This window comes from Chlorocebus sabaeus, chromosome 1, assembly GCF_047675955.1.
Source record: "Chlorocebus sabaeus isolate Y175 chromosome 1, mChlSab1.0.hap1, whole genome shotgun sequence".
Classification (NCBI taxonomy): domain Eukaryota; kingdom Metazoa; phylum Chordata; class Mammalia; order Primates; family Cercopithecidae; genus Chlorocebus; species Chlorocebus sabaeus.
In genome coordinates, this window is record NC_132904.1 from 102,294,762 (window position 1) to 102,316,190 (window position 21,429).

The 21,429-nt window shown below is 37.4% G+C and overlaps 1 protein-coding gene and 1 non-coding gene across 6 annotated transcripts in view; both read left to right on the forward strand.

Moving 5' to 3' along the window:
- The window catches only part of GRIA4 (glutamate ionotropic receptor AMPA type subunit 4), a 375,959-nt gene that overhangs the window by 207,767 nt on the left and 146,763 nt on the right, over window positions 1-21,429 (forward strand). The window lies entirely within an intron of this gene.
- On the forward strand, window positions 6,634-6,770 carry LOC119626668 (U4 spliceosomal RNA). Its single transcript, XR_012088731.1, has one exon. It is a non-coding gene; the product is annotated as a U4 spliceosomal RNA (small nuclear RNA).

The window sequence follows — 21,429 nt, forward strand, 5'->3', positions numbered from 1 at the left end:
CCTAATGAGCTAGAATTTGCCTGTGCCACCCTGATATGCAAAAGTCCCACAGTGTTGGAAGTGCAGGTCTGTTACTCAGGGGAGAGATGAATGCTACTTCACTATTACATTTGTTTTTACATTCAGAGAGTGGCACAGCAAAATAACCTGCATGTCTGGCTGGTGGTAATTCCATCCATTATAACCACTAATACTCACAGGTAAAGAGTGAATCTTCATCTTGCTTGCTTGCTATGTTATTTTTCTCTAACTATTCAATTAATATTTTATTACATACAATAGTAGTGACAGAGATAATTCAGATGGATAGCATTCCCAGAATGTTCACAAACATCCTCTAAATAAAGCTTTTGTCACCTTAGAGCATAAAATGCCTGCCTAGAGCAATTACATGACAAATACAACTTTCATATACTGACATCTTCCCTTCCTGTGCACTGGAGAGGGCATAATGGGAACCAAATGACCAGAGGCAAAGGAACAGGACAGAAAAGGCAGGCACAGAAGGGCTTGAGCTAATAGCCAGACATAAGTGACCTTTACTCCATGATGCTGACATCCATTTAATATAGGCCTCTGAAAATTGCTAGCAGTTTGATATGGGATTTTAGAAGTAATATGTTTTAAAATCTAACTAATCCCTTGTTTTTAATTTAATTTTTTATGTGTGTGTAACAAAGTCAAGCTACATTAATTAGGTTAAATTTCATGACCACACATTTTATACAAGGAAATCAGGACAATGGAAAACATTTTTCTCTTTAACTTTCTAAAATACATGGATTAAGGACCGAAAAAGCAGCCATTTGGGTTTGGACACTGTCAGTTTATTTTAGTATATAATTTGTCCTTTGAGGCATGGTGAAACATTTATGATTTCAAGAACTAGGGCAACTAAGGGTAGAAAAGTGGAAATGGCTCTTTACTTATTTATGTGCATGCTCTGATTGAAAGACATACAGAGCAGAATTTGAGAACCTGTGGTCTAACACCATACTATCTGATTTTGGATCCTGGCTCTAACTCTTACTATTTGTATGACCTTGTGTAAGGCAGTTAATAGCTCTGTACCTCCATTTCCTCGTCTGTCAAATTAAGAATGATCATGAGTCTATTTTGGTGACAATTAATTCTCATAAATCACTCATAACAGTACTCAGCACATAACATGCACTCAATTAACTTTAACTCTCATTAATTGCATCTTTACAAGCAATCAGAAAATTATACTTTCTTACTGAAAAATACAATCTTAGGTATCATTGACAGTGTACCAAAAGAGTTTCTGTACCCTCTGAGGGGTGACAGGCACATGAAACTCTCCTGAGTAGGGGATAAGGGTAGATAAAATTGCATGAAAAGTTTTCCTTTATAACATGCATACATTATCATACATTATTATATTTAAATCTCTCAGCAACACAATGAAATAGATACTACTATCTCTGATGTGCATTGAATTGTGTCCCTCTAAAAAATGATATGTTGAAATTCTCACCCTCATTACCTCAGAACATGAACTTATTTGGATGTAGAGTCATTTAAGATGTAATTAGTTAAGATGAAGCCATCCTGGAGCAGGGTGGGCCCCTAACCCAGTGTGACTAGTATCCTTATAAGAAGATGGTTATGTGAAGATGGAGATACACAGGAAGAACACTGTGTCACTACAAAGGCAGAGGTTGAAGTTATGCTGCTCCAAGCAAAAAAAATGACTAAGATTGCCAGTAAACCACCAGAAACTAGAAAGAGGCAGGGCAAGATTCCTCTCCAGGCTTTAGAGGGAGCGTGGCCCTCCAGAGGGAGCAGACTTCATAATTCTAGCCCCTAGAATTGTGAGACAATAAATTTATGTCGTTTTATTTATTTTTTTTCTTTTTTTTTTTTTGAGACGGAGTCTCGCTCTGTCGCCCAGGCTGGAGTGCAGTGGTGCGATCTCAGCTCACTGCAAGCTTCGCCTCCCGGGTTCACGCCATTCTCCTGCCTCAGCCTCCAGACTAGCTGGGACTACAGGCACCCGCCACCACGCCCGGCTAGTTTTTTGTATTTTTTTTAGTAGAGACGGGGTTTCACCATGTTAGCCAGGCTGGTCTCGATCTCCTGACCTCGTGATCCGCCCGTCTGGGCCTCCCAAAGTGCTGGGATTACAGGCTTGAGCCACCGCGCCCGGTCTTATGTCGTTTTAAACTACCCAATCTGTGGCACTTTGTTACCACATCCCTAGGAAACAAAAATAATTCTCTTTTCACAGATACGGAAACTCAGGGCTAGAGAGTAAGATCACATAACTCGTAGGTATAGGAAACCATTTCTGGATTCAAAGCACAACTTTTTCTATTGGGACATGTTGTCTCTTTCCATCTTTCCTTCACACACTGTTCACTCCAGCCATGCTCTTCAAATAACCCTTCCTCAAACATGCCAGGCATGGACCCTCTTTATCTTTTGTCATAGGGAAAAAATGTATATTTATTGACTGACTCCCCCATGCCAGGCATCTCACTGGGCAATTTTCATATGCAATATTATCTCAGTCTTGCATATGAAATGAATTTTCTGCCATTTTTCCTGCATGAAAATCCTCATTCTTCAACTGCCAAGTCAAATTCTCCAAATCCATCAGGTTTTCCATCTATGTTGTCAGAATTATTTTTTTCTGTTTATTTCTGTTGATCTCTAATTATTTACTATTATTCCATTTATCTCTAATTTTTGTTTGTAGGGGATGCACAGTCTGTAGCAATCTGTCAATTTCACTGAATTTTAAGATCTTTAGAGACAGGGTCAGAAATGTACGCCCTTCAAGGAACCACAGACGAAGTCACTAAAATTTTTACTTAGACTACACAATCTGAAATGTAGCTTTTCCTGATTTACATATGCCATATGCAATCTTTGTCCTATTTTCCAAGCCAAAAATTGATCAGCAGGCTGTTAAGAACAGAAGAAAGAGGGAAAACTTCCCTGATGATATATGAGGCCTGAACGTTTATTAGTTTTTGTTATTGTTTTTGTGTTTAAATTGATTCTCCATTTACTGCACTGTTGACCTCTGTTCCTCAATCTTATACCTTCTGTTCAGTATGAAATTTCACTGAATATTTAGACATCCAAAACTGAGAGCTCATTCAGTTTCAACACAATAAAATGGTAAGATAAAAGCTTAAACTTTTATGAAATAAAAGTCAAAAGTTGTATTTTAGAACATGGTTTCAGAAAATAATAACAACAATATAAGAAATCAAAGGAAAATCAAAATCTGAATGATTTAGTTAAAATTGTATTGAAGCAGTTTGTTTTTGGCAATATTGTTCCCTCTGAAGAAATTGTGGGAGGTGGGTATTAGGTCATTCTTGCATTGCTATAAAGAAATAACTGAAACTGGGTGATGTATAAAGAAAAGATGTTTAATTGGCTCACGGTGCTACAGGCTGTACAGGAAGCATAGTCCTGGCATCTGCTTGGCTTCTGATGAGGCTTCAGGAAGCTTATAATCATGGTGCAAGGCAAAGGGAGAGAAGGTGTCTCACATGGCAGAAGCGGAAGCAAGAAAGAGAGGGTGGGGGAGGAGATGTCTCATTTCACTACCACCAGATCATGTGAGAACCCACACGTACTGCAAAGACAGCACCCAGCCAAGAGGGATCCACCCCCATGACTCAAACGCCTCCCACAAGACCCCACCTCCAATAGTAGGGATTATAATTGAACATGAGATTTGGGCAGGGATAAATATCCAACCTATATCAGAGAGTCTTCATAATTTGAATTCTGTAAATTTCATTTCTTGTTCATAATTTTTCCGTAAAATTTATGCTAAAAAAATTCTTAATACCCACACACACTTAACACATTAGGCCAGTGGCTGGCACAAACCATGACTTATCATATTAAGCCGAGTCAGGCTGATCTCACTGCTGCTTCAAGGTACCCATAATGCAGCAGAACTACTGCACATTGCAGATGAGCTAGTCTCTGCTGCGCTCACCACGCAGGTTCCCAGAACCGGGAAGATCCTTTTGCTGTAGAACAATTTGCATTACAAAGAGATGCTAATACCTAAAGCCTAAATGGAACTGAAATGCTTAGCTTTAAGCCAGGCTATGCCTTTGTAGACGTAGGGTTATTTTAATTCTTGTAGCATCTTTCTTCAGAGTAATGAGGAACTTGACAAAGAATATAATTTCATGACTGGTATACAATAATAATCAAGATAAAGTTTAAATGACAGGCAGAAGGCATATAGCTAGGAGTGCTGCCCAATGCCTACCCCAGAGGAAATCAGAGTGGCTCTTTGAGTCAAAGGATGTGAAGTTTCTTTTACCCAAGACCTTTCTGTTTTCTTTCAGTTTGGTTTAACAGAATTGTGAGGGGGGGAAATACGAGAGGAAGTTAAACACTCACTATAAATGTTTATGCTTATGCAGGTCAGTGTCACCAAGTAGGTTGCAAAGTCTTAGGAGGGAAACTTGTTTTCATTACCTTTATGTGCCTGTAACACTTAGCATAATGTATGAAAAATGGTAGGGTGCCCAGGGAATGCATGGATTTTTCTACCCAAATTTTCCTTTTACCATATTTATTCATGTGCTTCTTCAACTATATGTTCATGTAATTTTACTTAAATTTTGTTTTGCTTTGGTAATTAAGTAACTAATTAAAACAAAGTATGGTGAATTGGAGTTTAATTATCCTTGTGGTATATTTTAATATCTTCTTAACATACTAATAGTATAATGACAGTTAAGAAAGTGAAACCATCTGGAAAAAGAAGATGGTCACAAAAGTATATAATAAAAATTGATTTTCTTATGGGAATGTGTAATATTTGCAAGGAAATTATTTGCAAGGACTGAGTAGAGTGTAAATGTTGAAAAAATGTATTTTTGGTTATTACTCTTTCTGCTGTCTTTAATACAATTGATGCTTCTGAACATTTCTTCTTCTATCATGTTGCAAGTACTGAGTTCTTTTCAGTATATATTTATAGCCTCTTCCAATGTTTTCTGCTATTTTAGAATGATAGTGGTACCAGGCAATATATTAATTCTCTTAGTTCAATCCCATTTCATATTTCCCCATTAATCTTGTTCAGGATTTCTGTCAGGATCTTCTCAAATGCATTGTGATAAAGCAGGATTCATATCGCTGCTTACAAAACTTCATTTGGAATCACAGTTAGTTGTTGGCAGATTCATGTATGTCTCCCAGCGGATTTAACCAGAGCTAGTTTTGACTTATAGAACACAGCTTGAATTACAGAAGCCACTATTTACAGACCGAAGAGGTGGATTTCTTTTTTTTTTTTTTTTTTTCCTTCTCTTGTCATAAACACCCAATTTCTTTTACAAGAACAGGCAAGAATTCTGTGGTTAGGTTCTTGTGGAAAAAAAATAAGGTAATAAGTCAAAAAGAGAAGAAAAAATACAGAAAATGGGGGGGGAAACCTGGGTAAGAGGCTTGAAGAACTGCTGATGGGAACTCAAGAAAGCAGGTGGTGGAAAGGACATTTTGCAGAATCAAGTGGATACAACTGATGGAAAGAGTGGTGCAGCACTCTCCCAAGATATTGTGGTTACTGCTATCTTATCCGAAACATAATAAATAAATCTAAAATTAAATGTTTCTAAGTCTTGACATAATGAACAAAGTATAATAAGATCTATGATATTGCAATGGGGACTGACAGTGGAGTTTGATGCCCCAGATAATTATTGACTTCTACATGGTTTAAATCTAAAGGAGGTTTTTGAGACGGGATTTTTTATTATTTTAATTAATGCATGTTTCATGGACTGAATTGTATCCCCCTCCAAATTCATATATTGTAACCCTAACCCCCCTGTACATCAGAATATAACTGTATTTGGAGATGATCCTTTCAAGATAAGATTAAGGTAAATTAAGCCATTAGTGTGGGCCCTAATCCAATTTGACTGATACCCTTATACAAAGGGAATTTGGACATACAGAGACACCAGTGGTGTGTGTGCACAAAGAAGACACCATGTGAGGATTCAGAGAGAAGGTGGCCATCTGCTAGCCAAGGAGAGAGGCCCCAGAAGAAACCAAACCTGCTGACAGCCTGATCTTGGACTTCTAATCTCCGGAACTGTGAAAAGAAATCTCTGCTGTTTAAGTCATCCAGGCTGTGGTGTTTTATTATGGCAGCCTTAGCAGACCAATATAGTAGGCATATAGTTTTAAAAGTCAAACAGTTCAGCTAGGCTTAAGAATATCCCACAGCCTCTGGTTCCACCCCCTGTTCATCCCAATTCTCACTCTCAATCACTTTCAGCTGTTTTCGTTTTTTCTTATGGTGTATACTTCCTTATTCTCAAATAGCATTTTATACTATTTCTTAATTTTTTATTAAACAATATCTGACTTCCTACCATGGAAGATGAAGATTTAGCTCCCCAACAGCTTATTCCACTATTACAAAACACACCCACCTATGCGTGTTGCTTCCCCAATATTCACAATAGAGTTGCATCACAATATTTGGTGTTCTCATTTCTATGCCTCTTTAAATATTATTTATAGTTGAGCCATGTAGAACAATGTGATTATATTTGTACCATATATTGTTCTCCCTGGAGTTAATAATTGCCTCACAGAATGCGCATAAATAGCTTTGTGCAGTGGCAGTATCATAGCCAATGAGGTTTATCTGAAGCACGATTATTACTAATTGAAAACAGAATGTGCATCAATAACAAGTCAGTTATTCCTCCAGGAAGATCTCCCAAGGAATCAAGGGTAGCCTTATCTTTGAAATATCTTGCAATCATCTGTGGGGTACATAATCTACAGCTGGAGATACTTGAGGCTTTTCATTTTGTGCCCAGTATAAGATGGCAGATGTGTTGCCATGGCCAGTATAATGATGCCTCCAGGGAGCAATGGTAGCCATCCAGGAGATACAGGCTTGATCAGACTTTGATTCCAATCAGTCTCATCAGAGAATGGTCTTCTCTCCATTGTTAGTCACTAAGGCCAATGAGCAACTCAGAAACTTCAATCAACAGCCACAATTTGTTTACCCTATTTATGGTCTCAAAGATGGATAACATTACTCTTCCAGTCTGTAGTTTTCCAAGTGTCAAACCAAAAAGCTAGGCCAATGGAAATCACCCAAGAATCAGTAGAACTATAACAAGATGTATCAAGGGGAATATTGGCCAAGACTATGAGAACAGCCTTGAGTTCTGTCCACTGAGCCAAGTGGCCACATTCAGTTTTGATGTTGCATGACTGGCACTTCACATGTACAGCTGCAGCAGTCAAGGGGACATCACTGGGTTTCAGCCCAGCCAAAATATTATTGAGCCAGGCCTAGGCATTTATGGGAACTGCTATGAACTGGGCATCCTGCTGAGCCAGCGATGTGGTTCAGGCAATGGAGTGCCTCCTTTTTACCTAAAGCTGAGATGCTGCTGGGTTCAGGCCAGCTACCTTCTTGAATAAGCATTTCTATCTAACAATTGAGGCTTGCTGGGCTTTTTCACCTTTTAACACAATTGAGTCCAAGTTGACTTACCCCAAAATGGAGACGTTAGGCCAGCCACAAGGCTTCTATGCCTCAGACATTCAGTTTTAACAAGAATACAGTAATTTACAAAAGCATGTACCTGGTATCTGCATCTAAGAGACAAAGAATTCCAAACCCCTTAGGGGTGCCTCTCAGTGAAGGCTGTCTCCCTTTGCCAGAGGATCCAATTGGCAAAATCATTAGTCGCAGTCATTTAGCTCAAGGGGTCGTTAGGTTTGGGAGACACATTAAAGGTACTAACACCTCTCTATTTGTGGCTCTTCTGAATTGGGAGATCCCTTATGGTATTTAAGAACATTCCTAGTACAGACATACAATACCAATTATATATTCTGCGTGGAAGCCGCAAAAATAGTACATTAAATTCTCCCAAAGAAACTGACTCACAGCACCACTTTAGCTTCCCTTTCCATGGTGAATTCCATCCAAACCCCATAGTTGAATTTGGATGTCCCCTCTCCTAAGCAGGACCAGATGGGCTGGTGGGCCCCGTATCCAACAAAGCCTTAAACATTTGATTCCCTTGCCTCCCTAGCAAACTCAGACATGTGTGTATAACCTTCAGTTCCCCTTGAGGACAAGCTGGCTTCAGCCCTGCCCCTAAACATCTTTCTCCTTAAAGCAGCTGAAATTGGGGTAGCATGGAATGGAGGGGATATGGAGTGGGGAGAGAGGAGTTACAGGGAGAAAGGAGTTCTATGCCATGAAAACAAGGCATTGCTTCACTTTTCATTTCAATCTATGCAGCCACTAGACTTGTAGACTTCTTTGGGTCAGTTTCTCATTCGCCATGGGACACCTGCGTCTGCATTACAAGCCAAATCCGGGGCAGTAAGAGCCTAACAACTAGTCAATGCCTCACTTATGGTTTCCAATTGGAACTTGTCTGTCTTAGGGACAACTATCCAAGAGGGCCAAAGCTTCCATATAGCAGCCAATATTCACTGCAAAAATATTCTTAGATGTCTTATTGTCTTCTCTGAATGGATCCAGGTTTGTCATGATAGATTGCAGGAGAAGCTGAGCCTTTAGATGGCGTTGCTGTTGACATTCATCTTTAACAAGAATTTCATGCTTCTCTCATTTTCAAGCAAATCGGACTAAATTCTTACAATTCTGGAAGTAACATATTTCTCTCCTTTCTCTCTCAGTGAGGGTATGCGATTCTGGAACTGTTTTCTGATAGGGAAAAACCTCTGCCTACCCAGAATTCATCTTCATAATACTTTTTACAATTGGGCAGACCTGAGATTGAACACCAAATTATCAAGGAAGTCTCCTGTGTGAAACAGAGTTAACAACTAGGGCACTATATTGGCAGCTGTCTTTGATCCTATTTCCTATTCTTTGGTCAGCAACCACCACCCCAGTTCCTTCTCATTAATAGGCAATAAGTGGAGAACCTTGTATAGCCTGGTTGACATACAGTTTAGTCAACATCTTTGTTATTGATACCTATGGATGTTTTTTCCAAATTCTATTAATCAACTTGTGAGACCTTCGTCCTTCCTCATCCAGAGAGTCCTACCTGTCACCATTCCAGCAACATTGCCAAACTGTCAAGAACTTTTATGGATCTGAGACTTTACTGACAAGCTAACAAGTTATCCTGGCTCCTGCTCTAAATCATAAAGCGAAAATGGTTTCCAGGCTTGGGGAATTCCATAGTTTCTACTTGAAACCTGAGCAGTTTCCAAAAGTATTTATTCAGACTAAGAATGAAGCAAATATTGTCAACGTAAAATAATGTTTGTTATATATGATACAATATCAATATCAGTGACATTAGTGGAGATTTGTAAATTATGTTGCTGATTCATTACTATTAAGCGGAATAGAAAATATTTAGAAGGAAAAAAATCAGTAAATTGGAGGAATAACCTGAAGTTGAATTTCTATTTCAAAAAATTTTCTCATGTTAAATAAACTTATCTTAAAATAAATCTTCATTTTTGAGTTTTACTAAAATGTTCTATAATTTTATTTTACAGTCAGAGGATGACAGAAAAGAGAATGGTGTGGATATTCTCGTACCACCATCGTTCATAAAAGGAAAAGATAATGAGATCTAAAAAAAACTGTCAAAATTTTCTTCCATTCATCAGTGCTGCAGAGCTAGAGAAGAAATAGAGCTACGCAGCATAACTGCTGATTATTTTATGATTTCATCACCAAAAGAACAGAAGAGAAATTAATGGGGATACCAAATAGGGAAAATATGCATTTATTACGTCTCCTTACATTTTATTACACTATATAAATATTTTTAAATCAACAACTTCTGGTTAAGTCAATAGACTATCAACTAAATTTGCTTTTTTATGTATGCCAGGATAAAATAATTAATCAGATTCTGCCAAAAACTTGACGTTTCTGGTATAAAGTAGGATTTTAGTGCACAATATTTAAAAACCATGTGGCAAGCACTTTTTATATGTAATGCTTTGTTAAGATACTATCAGTGGAAACGGGGCAGCTTTTTCAGTAGAATTTTTATTGCCATACTATTTTTAGTCATTAAAGATAGGTCCACAAGATCTTATTCCAATCTGACAACTGACATCACAAATGTGAATTAAATCAGTTTAGTCATTTTTAAATGCAGCTGAAGGGGAACAGTTCTGGATATTTCAAACATATTACTGTTTCTCTTTCACAAAATTTAATTTGTTTCTTAACTGAACTAGTGCCTCTGGGCGTTTGTAGAGGGAAAATAAAACCTCCAAGACTGTTTTGTTCTGTATAAAAGCCGCTGTGCTCAGAATGAACCCAGAAAGACATTTAAAGGTGAACAAATGACATACAAGCATACATTTCTTACGATGCAGTAGAAACTGTAGTTGGCACATTAACTATCACTACCCCTGTATGTGGTATGTACCCAGATAATTCCATATGTTGGAAATGCTACCGAGGCAGCATTGGCAGTTCCTACCTGAGACAGCTAATACAGGGTATTATCTGAGACTGCCAACATGGATGAAAATTATACTTTGGAAAGTTTGCACTTAGTCACAATGCAAAATGAGGACAGATTTAAACATGACATTTTGCCAGTCAGGAGACTTTCTAGAAGATGAAAGACTGGTGAAATAAATCCCAGTGTTTTCATAAAAAGAAATAAAATAAAAGAGTATGAGACTTTCAGAATTTCACTCTTTGTGAGGTCTGGGATCTGATTTTCCATACATGGTGTAACAAAATTTTCAGGAGGCAGTAATACAATTACTGAGAAATGGGTTATCTGAAATCCTCATAGCCTTATATCTTTGAGGACTACTTCTTGTTCCAGGGGTGTCCCAAGATATAATTTTTGACATGAGTTTCCTATGTTCAGCTACTTAAAGCGCTCCAAATGTTCAGAGACAATTTTCAGCCTTACCAGAAAGAATGGCTTGCTGATATTAAAAATTAAAAACTTGAAAATGGAGAAGAGAGATAGAGTTCCCAGTATTCCCAGACAGACTTGCAACAGGCAAAGGGGTTGGTTATAGAATCATCTAACAATAATAGCTGCTATTTATTGTGTGCTATATCCAGTGATGTACACACAAACATACACACACACAGACTGATAATCTCTAATTCTCAGCAGATCGTATTATAACCCTTTTACAGATGAGAATAATGAGGCTCATTAAGACTTAGTAATTTGCAGAAGACCATCTAATCCGTAAGGCAGAGAGCCTTGAACTGAGGGTATGTCTAAAATGAAGAAATGAGACATCAAGTCCCTTCTGAGTTGACACCCCAACTTCCTGGCAATGCAAGAGCAATGACTAGCTCTTTAGCAGGAGTTACGTGGAGTCAAGAGAAGAAGTGCCTCCTAATGCTTCATCTTACTCAGCCAGTCTGCCACAAATTGAGGAGACTTCAGCGGATGGCTGTGGAATGATTTTAATTACCACCCTATCTGCCAGTGACAACAGCGGCAAGGACTGCTAGCTTCCAGGAACAGCCATTGCAATCGTGTTTGTGGAAAGTGAAGGGACTTTGCCAGGAAGTTTAAATTTAAACATGATCAGCTACTCAAAGAGAGTTAGTCCTAGTGCCAGAGGGACCACTTAAAGTGGCCCAGCTATAAGAAGACATATTCCCCCACACTATGTTGACATATACTAACAGAGGTGCTGATATCTGTTTGGGGAGAGGTTTGCAGAAAGGGAGAAATGCATGTGATCCATTGGGACTGGTTTCACTTTCTGTAGATGACAGAAGTTGAAGAGAGAGAAGCAGAAAGCTATTTTATCCATATATAAGTTTAAAATTATAGACTCAAGGAAAGACAGACATAGGGAGTGCTGAGTTGGGCAGGCATGTGAATGAACGTGAATTGGAGAATGAGAAAATGTGCAGAAGAGAGGTGAAAAAGTAAAAAAATAGAAGCCTGCAGAAAATTATTTTGATGACTATAAAACAAAACTAACAGACTGATAGACCTGGTTAAAACCAAAAGCAGTTCATAAATCCGACATTGAAAGGATTGAAAGGACATTTTCAAAACACTACTTTGATTCTCTATTACCTGCTGCTTGAAACTCAAACCCTTTAGCTTAACATTGAAGATCTTCCAGTGCTCTTGACAAATTCACCATTCCGTATGCTGAGAATTTCACTAGTAAGTTTTCTAAATGGGCAGTGAGGTGACAGACTTGTATTTTAGAAATATCACTGACAGCATTATGGATTATTGATGGAATAAAATAGGAACCATAGGCAGGGTGACTACTTGGGAAACTAGTGCAGTGGCTTAGTCTCAAAGATGATGAGGATATGAACTAAAATAGTGAAAGTAGACGTGAGAATTGTGCTGGACCTGGATTTCAAAATACCAACTAAAATTTATTCAAGTTTATTCAAATACAGAATATTTTGTCTCAAGGCTATTTATGTAGAACCTGGAGGCTCCACTTAAGATGAAGACTTGGGAGGAAAAAGACAGACTTTTCTCTGCTGGCTGGCTCGTAGCCCCCATAGAGTTGATGGTGGCACTAGCCATGTAGATGATAAACTAGATCTCCGCAGATTTTCTGGTCTTATACACAGGTGCGCAGATAGTAGGTGGTCTATTTATGAAATTTCAAAGTGGAAGAAATGTTTGAAGCTTCTCAGTCATGGATTCTATTCCTTGCTTGAAGTTTTATCTACTCAATTGGACATAGGCATAACACATAAAAGGATAGGCAGAAGCCTGGCTTAAGAGACCTATTCTCCACCCAGGCAAAGGGCCTGTTTGACTCATCTCTGGGGCCTTCCTTTCCACTTTTCTATTGTTTCTCCCACTGCCTTAACAGATAGTTTTGCTGAATATTGCAGAGAATTATTTTGAAAACTATTTCAACCAAAAGTGTACATGTCACTTTTAGCTACTGATTTTATTTGTCTTTATCTTAGACTCCTAAGAGAGGTGAATTATGTAAATACACACACACACACACACACACACTTTTTTATTTATCTATCAACCATGCCAAATGTGGTTACTTTAAAAAGCATTTATTATTTCTAATGACTTTTTGTGATGACTTGACTCAGCTGAGCAGTTCTGTTCCTGTAATGATGGCTGGGTTTATAGTCATTTGGGTACTTGACTGGGATAGAATGTCCAAGATGGTTCATTCATATGACTGGCAAGTTGGTGTCAGCTCTCAGCTGGTATCTCCACTGGGTCTATTAACCAATATTCCTTTTTTCTCCTCCTTGTGGCTTTCTTGAACCATGACATCTAGGTTCCAAGAAGGAGTATTTCAAAGGATAAGTTCCAGTATGCAAGCACTTAGCAAATCTTCAATTGCATCTCTCTTAGCTCCACCTCATTGGTCAAGACTAGCCACAAGACCAGTGCAGATTAAGGGGAAAGGAAATAAGCTCCACCTCATGACATCAGGATCAGCATGAGCATATGGGAAAAGGACACTGTTGGGGGTTATCTTTGGAGACGCCTTACTAAATACACACACAACACTCATTTGTATGCAGTGTTAAAATGTGCGTTTAAAATGAATACAAAAATCCTTCCTGTGTTACAATATTCATACGTAACAATCCATGCTCAGAATATTGTCCCGTACTCATCAAGTAAAGGGAGAAACATTATAAAGTGTCATGGGTATTAAAATGAGTGCCTCTGATAAATTGTGAATTGTCCACAGACTCTTCTATATTGTAGGAAATCAAGGAATGAGCAACCATTGAGATAGGGGAGCAAGTGGTGGAGCTTTTGGGAGGGTTGCAGTGCTCAGCTCTGCAGGTTATGCTCCACATAGCATTGGCTTCTTCTGAGATGCCATTGTATGAATGACACCCTTCAGAGTTGTGCAGTGCAAAAACATCCACCATATCCCTGGCTCTGTACTTTCTAAATTGGGACACTGAGTAAATAGCAATGTAAAACTCAGGAGAAGTAAGCATAGCAGGGAAGACAGTGAATTCCACTTTGGACATGGTGGATTGGAGGGGCCTGTGCAACTTCCAGACTTAGGTATGTGATGGATAGTAGGATAGGAAATGTTGATTTGGAGCCCAATAAGGCTGGAGAATCAATGAGATCATCAAAGCAAAACAGATTTGGGAAGAAGAGCCTGAAACAATAACCCTGCAATGTATGCAACAGAAAAGTGGGCTCCAGTAGAGCATTCTGAGAAAGAGCAGTCAGAAAGCCACAGCAACTTGACATATATCTGCTGGAAAGAGACAGAGCAGTAAAAACCAATTCCTTAAAATGAATGCAAAGATGTCTGCTTAACACAGGGGTGATTAACTTTCTATCACTGTCTTTACACAAGTTCTCTGAGGGTCTCCCAGAGAGAAGGTGTTAATGGATGAAAAAGCTGCTTTTTCCTTCTCACTTTCTCCCTGCTGTGGAGCATCTAGGATGACCTTAAATAATGATTAAGTTTGCCTTGTGTAGTGCTTTACAGTTTACAGAGCATGTTCACTTACTTTATCTAATTTGTTCTCTACTGCAACCCTCTGAAGTACGCAAGGCTGGCATTAGTATCTTCATTTTACAGATGAGCAAACTGAAGCCGAGAGAAGTGATTATTCCAGAGTGGAACTGTCCTCTGACTCCCAATTCAGTTCTGTTTCCACTGAGCCGCTCAATTATATTAAAGATCAAGTCCTTGCTTTTCATTTGTCCATGGAGATACCTGGGTTATCTAAATTTTAAGGAGTTTTCTGTCTTAAAGTTTCTTCTCAGCCTTAGCAGAGAAGATGTGGCAGAAGCTGGGACTCAAGGGTGGCTGACATTGTCCTTCGTCATTTTTTGTGACTGTATTCCAACCCTCCTCTTTCTGGGGTACGGCTTTCAGAATATATGTTATTTTTTTCTCAAACAATGAAAAAAGGTAATTGGTGATCTCTGCCTTGAGTAATGCTATTGAGCAAATCTTACAAGTATGAAATTGAACATGCTTTTTTATTGATAGACACATCTCTCGTTATCTTTTAAATCTCAAATTTATGTCATTGTAAATCATATTTTTTTAAAATTTATCGTTACTGTTTCCTTCAAATTCCCACATCTTTTGGCAACCCCCTCTTTCAGCACTCCCTTATCAGAATTTTATTCTGAGAGCTACCATTTCTTCACACTGTATTTCTATTCAGTTTTCCTTTCTTGTCACGCGTACAACAGATCTTTACTGGATGCTTACCAGGTGTGAGAAACCATATAAGTTTTTGGGTTACAATAGGGTTATTATTCAAAAATAACCAGTGCTAATATTTGATGAACATTATTTCACCTATCTCCCTCCCTCTCTGTCTCATATGTACACATGTAGATATAAGCACATTCTTATTCTATATCTCAGTCCTTCCATCTCTTTGTAACATCTAAATTATTCAACACAATTATTAACCTGATAAATCAATCTGTACAAATAAACTGGAAGAATTATAGATGATATAGATATAGATACAGACAGATATAGGTCGTAGGATGGAAATAATTCTGCAAAAGTGAGTTCAAAAAATAATGCTATTTTTATACATAAAATAAATAATTATTCTACCTGAATTTATTAGAAGAAAAGGAAACTGGAACAAAAAGTTAAACAACTGATGAACTTCAAATAAATTCCAACAAAATATATTTCCCACAAGAATCCTTCACTATTAAGGAAAGAAAACTATAAATAATACTAAGAGGCCAGAGTCATTATAGTTGCTTTTGTTTTAGTCTTAACTACATGTTTCTATTTTTTAAAGTGTAGATTGGCTATGTGCTGTCAAAAGTGTGAAATAGAGAGCCCTTACATTTTCTCCTACCTATCCACAACCATATTCCAGTCCTGTTACCTTATTATTTCTACATGTTCAATACATGTTATATTCATATTATTTTTCTCTAGTCATAGTTTCTGGCTGAGTCTCAACTGTTTATTTTAATGAAATCAATGTTCACCAACAATCATTTTACTATGCCTTTCCAGAATACTTCATTTTAATTCATTTGCTGATTATTTGGATTATGTCAAGACAGTCAATGTAAAGGATGGTTGTTATAAAATGTGTTAACCGCCATGACTTAAGAAATACACAAAATTATGTGCTGCCAGGGACATCTAAGAATAAGTTGTAATTAGATAAAACGAGAGAATGGTCAAAGGAGCTGACACAGTTCCAGAAGTTGTTCTCTTTATGTCTCCACACTAAAGTACATAGAGATATATAAAGAAAGATATCCCTACTCCATATCTCAATCCTTTCATCTCTTTTTAATGTCAAAATTAATACTAATGTCAAAATGAGTACTAATACGGTAAGTTAACCCGTGCAAGTATAATAGAAGCTCAATGAAAAGTATTTAAGGTCTTATAGGACTTGGATCCCAAATTATTGCATGCCATTCATACATCTGTCCCCATGCATTACAAAGCTAAATTCCATGCTAATATCAGCCCAGACATTACATGAGTACAGCCTCACTAAACAGAGTGTCACTTGGCAGCATGCTGCTACATTTTGACTCCACTAATTAAGTGTGTTTTTGGAGAACCATGCTAGCATTCTCTGTGGGAAGCATACTGGCATTTTAAGGATAAGAGGACAGAAAAGGTCTTAAGTGAATCAAAGAAGTTATGGAAAATGTGGCTTTCACCAGAAATATGCAATAAAACATAGAGCTATTTAAAGAAGCTTTCAGACGTAAGTATTACTGTCCTGCTACAAAAAGACTTTTTTTATTTTTATTTTTTTGCTATCATGCTGTGTGGCATGAGCCGATAAGTTCAGTTCCCTGTGGGTTTGAGCAGACATCTAGGCCTAGAGCATGCCTGCAGCAAGTTGATGTACTAACAAAGAGAAAACCTATTTAGGCTGACTGTTTAAATGTCAGCCTGCTGCAAATAGTCTTCAATAAATTTTAACATCACCCTAGTAAATATAGTTCATTAGTATAGTGTATCTGATTCAAGAGTTTCAATCAATATATGTACAAGATCAGGGAATAAGACTTTTGATTCCTTATATTCTGTTATAAATACAAAGTAAGCCCTACTTTTGAGAAATGTGAATATTAAGTTGAAATTCCGAAAGACCTGAAATATGTTATTCTTTATTCCATGTTTCTTGTTACTTATTCAATAATTTATTTTAATATTTTATTTAATGTTACTATTAAATTTTATAGTTAATTATTTAAAAATTGAAACTGTACAAAGAAAAAATGTATTATATTGCCAACTTGTAAGTAGATAATTTTCTTCATCAGTTAAAATATTCTATGACCAGATGCACAAAATGTGACTTATACATGAGTGGTACAACCATCGAATGGCATAGTCTTTACTAATACATTTATACAATATTATAAATTTTACAAAGGTCCAAATCTGCGAAAAGACAGCTAGATGTGATATGATTTATATTGTAACTATACCATACCATGGTTTGCTGTCTTATCCTATATTATAATAAATAACAAATTAAGCTGTGAATGCAACAGTAGGCATAATCAAATGGTGTTGAAATAACAGCCATGTACACCTAAGATCTGCAAAGCCATGGATTGTGTGTGTTTCTTTTCTTTTTCTTTTTTTTCTTTTTATCATTTAAAGTCATGGATTTATATTAAATGATTATCTCACTAAAATTTGTGATTCATTAGCGATTTGGCTAGGAGGATTAGCAGGTAATACATATTAAACTACATTATTCTTTCACGGTTTTTAATCAACATGAAAAAGAGTGAAGGTCTTTTGAAAAAGCAGAGACTTCTGGTGTTAGTTAAGAGAGTGGTGTCATTAAAATGGAGAGCTAGAAAATAAAGTGGGTCACAAAAAAATGAATCTAGCAGATATACACTAGTCATTTGAGAAATCCGGTCTAAAAAAGGAGAAAATAAGACAATAATTAATTGGATAAGAAAAAGAAAAAAGCTTATCATGAGGAGGGTCTTACAATGTTTGAGGATAAAAGCTAAAAGCTAATAAAGGAAGATTTGGAACATCATGGAGAAGGAGGAGATAAAAGTAATAACAAAAATGTATTGTGAATTAATAAAATTTCAGTTCACTAATTGCTTCCTTCTCTTTTCTCCAGTAAAGAGAGGCCCCTAAGCTGGTAGAAATAGGCTCTTAGAAAAAGAAAAGAAAATACTTATAGAAGCATGGGAATCTTAAAATATCAATTATCTTGTATTCCTTTCTCCCTTCTCCAATCAGACCCAAATCATAGAACAAGAGGAGAAGGAACAGGAAAGTACTGGGTGCTGACTTGCTCTACTTGACCCACTTATCTTGCTCGGGAGGCAAAAGGAGGGAAATAATATTGGCACCACCTTATTTAATTTCAATGTGAAGGCTATCCGTAGAGATGCTTTCATTTTGGGGTGGCTTACTTGAAGGTTTTAGCCATTCCACTGGGTGATACAGTAATATGAGGAGCATAGCCTAGCTGATAGGTGGAGCTCTAATCCTTACCATCATGCCATCTGCCCTCTGTGTATTCTTTTTGTCCCTGCCTGGACAGGGTTTTTTCCTTCTCTTATGGACACTTGCCTCCCCTTAGGCTTCAACCTCAGCACACTTATAGATAACACTATCTGTACCATCATATTAAGTAAATTCTCAAACTTTATTTTCCACAATAATCACATGGAGAGCTTGTAAGCTCCACATCCAAAGATTCTGATTCAATAAATCTGGTACAGAGCCCAGAGATGTTCTTTTTAACAAGCACACTAGATGATTCTGATGTAGATGATTTAAAAGCCACACTTTGAGAAAACGTCTTAAATGATATTGTGCAGGGATGAATTTACTATAGGTGTATATTTCTTCTAATACTGATAGCTTTGATTTTATACTTAATGTGTATGCTAACCCAAACAACGTTTTTATAGTAGTCTTGACCTAGCAGCAGGTATTAGTCCATTCTCACACTGCTATAAAGAAATACCCAAGACTGAGTAATTTACAAAGGAAGAGGTTTGATTGACTCACAGTTCTGCATGGCTGGGGAGGCCTCAGGAAACTTTCAATCATAGCAGAAGGGGAAGCAGGCACATCTTACATGATGACAGGCAAGAGAGAGGAGCATTCGTGAAGGAGGAACTGTCAAACACGTATAAAACTAACAGATCTCATTAGAACTCACTCACTAGGAGAAGAATAGCATGAGGGAAAGAAGCACCCTCATGATCCAATCACTTCCCATCCGATCCCTCCTTCGACACGTGGAGATAATGGGGATTACAATTCGAGATGAGATTTGGGTGGAGACACAGCCAAACCCTATCACAGTAGGATGATCCAAGAGTTAAAATTAGTGCTTCCTCATTAGTGAGAATGTACCCACTACATCTTAGAACCACACTGAGTCTTTATGTGCTGGATCCAAGACCACAGCTGGAGTCAATGACACTGGAAAAAAAGGAAACATACCTGGTCCCTTCATTACTGAAGAAAGAATAAGGAGCACAGTGTGGATTCAAGTGTTCTGTGGTGCTGCAGATAAAGGAGGTAGATCTTTCCAGGTGTTCTTCATTTTCTCAGTGAAGTGGAACAATGAGGCCAACTGCTGAAGGTGAGATTAGTACAGGAAGGGGGAGAGTAGATTTGGAAATCAGAAGGCAAAGGAGAAACACTGTGTAGAACTCAATGAGGATTTAATGAGGTTATTTCATACTACTATAAAGTAAGTTCTCTCAGTGTGAAGAATTGTTTAAAACAAGAATTCCTGAATTTTGCATGATTTTTAAAAATTCTATTATTATATTTATTGTTTTTATCAATTAAGACAAAAATATTGAAAATATGTATTGGCATATTACAATTACCAAATAAGAGCTATTATTGTGTCTTGTAGTGCTAGGAGAGAAAACATGACAGAATGAGGAATTCTATTTCTATTACACTTATCTTTCCAATACACTCCTAATGGGACTAAAGAGATAACACCCACTCTGCTCCTCTTATTTGAACACACTTTATTTAGATTGGTTTCAAAATTATTGACCTGTTTTTGACTATTTTCAGATTTATACTAAGGTTTTGATCATTAAAATAAACTTTGATAAAAAGCTGATTGCAATGCTCAATAAAAGAAGATAAAGGTAAAAAAGAATTATTTAAGACTAGCATTATTTTCTAATAAAGATAAAGTTACCTAATCAAATAATTATGGTTCTCTTTCTGTAAGTTAAAATGTTTTATTTTAAATTAAAACATGGAAATTCCATTTCTGAAAATTAAGCAGTAACATCAGCCTTTTTCTACATGATGATGTAGCCTGTGTGTTTTATTTCATTCTGTATAGAGTAATGGAGTTTCTTCTGCTGTGGGGCTTGCAGACCCAGCCCACTACTTTATAGTTAAACACATTATACTGTCATGGCTCCCAGGTAAATGCCTTACTGCAGAGTCCTGGTTCTGATCCTGCAGAATGATCTAAGGAAACTGTGTTAAATTATATGTTTTAAAACAATTTGACCAACATTTGAAAAGTTATTCCAGATAATATTACTATATTTGCAATTGCTCTTATTTCCTTTGATTAGTAGGTTAAAATTCCTAAGGACTTTTGTTTATTTTTTAAGCAATAAGTCTTTCTTTCCATAAATTGAACTAAAATTTTCTGCCATTATAAACTCTTGGACACTTTTCTCATAGACGGTATTTAAAATCTTCAATAACCAATTTACTACCAACAAAATTGGTTACATTGGCTCAACAGATGCAGAAGAGCTGACACCCATTTGACTGTTAAAGGAGTCTAATCTGCCTGAGGCAGGATTGCTACCTCGCAAGTCAACTCAGGGAACTACTGCACTGAAGAAGATGCTGCCTCTCTCTTGGAGGCAGTATTAGTCACAGCATAGTGACTAATGACACACTCTGAAACCTGACCACTCCGTGAAACTGGCATGCAAGCTCCTGCTAACACTGCTTACTTCTTTGAGAATTTCTCTGGATCTTACCACCCACTCTACTTCTTCAACTTCCTCAGTGTCTTCATTGCCCTCCACCTGTTTAGAAGGACAGGGCCCTCATCCTACCCCATCCATGCATGCACGGGCCCCCTCTAGCTTTCCTTCTACTGCCAAGACTGAGTTCCCTTCCTTTCTGACATTATGAAAACATACATTATACAACAGTTTCTATTAACTCTAGAAAATGAGGCAGGATATTGTTGCTGGACTTTCGCAGTAGTGCATCTGGAGCGCTCAAATTCCATGTAATACTTTCCACTTTGTATGGAAGTTTATGTACCTGTTTATGTACCTGTCGTCTTTCTCGCTATTAAGTAGGATACCTCCTGCCTCCTTTGATGTAGTGTGAGCTGTTCATAGGCAGAGACCACTTTTACTCCTCTTTGCATGTCTAAATCCCTGATATGACTTCCATTATATTTACCGAAATAATAAG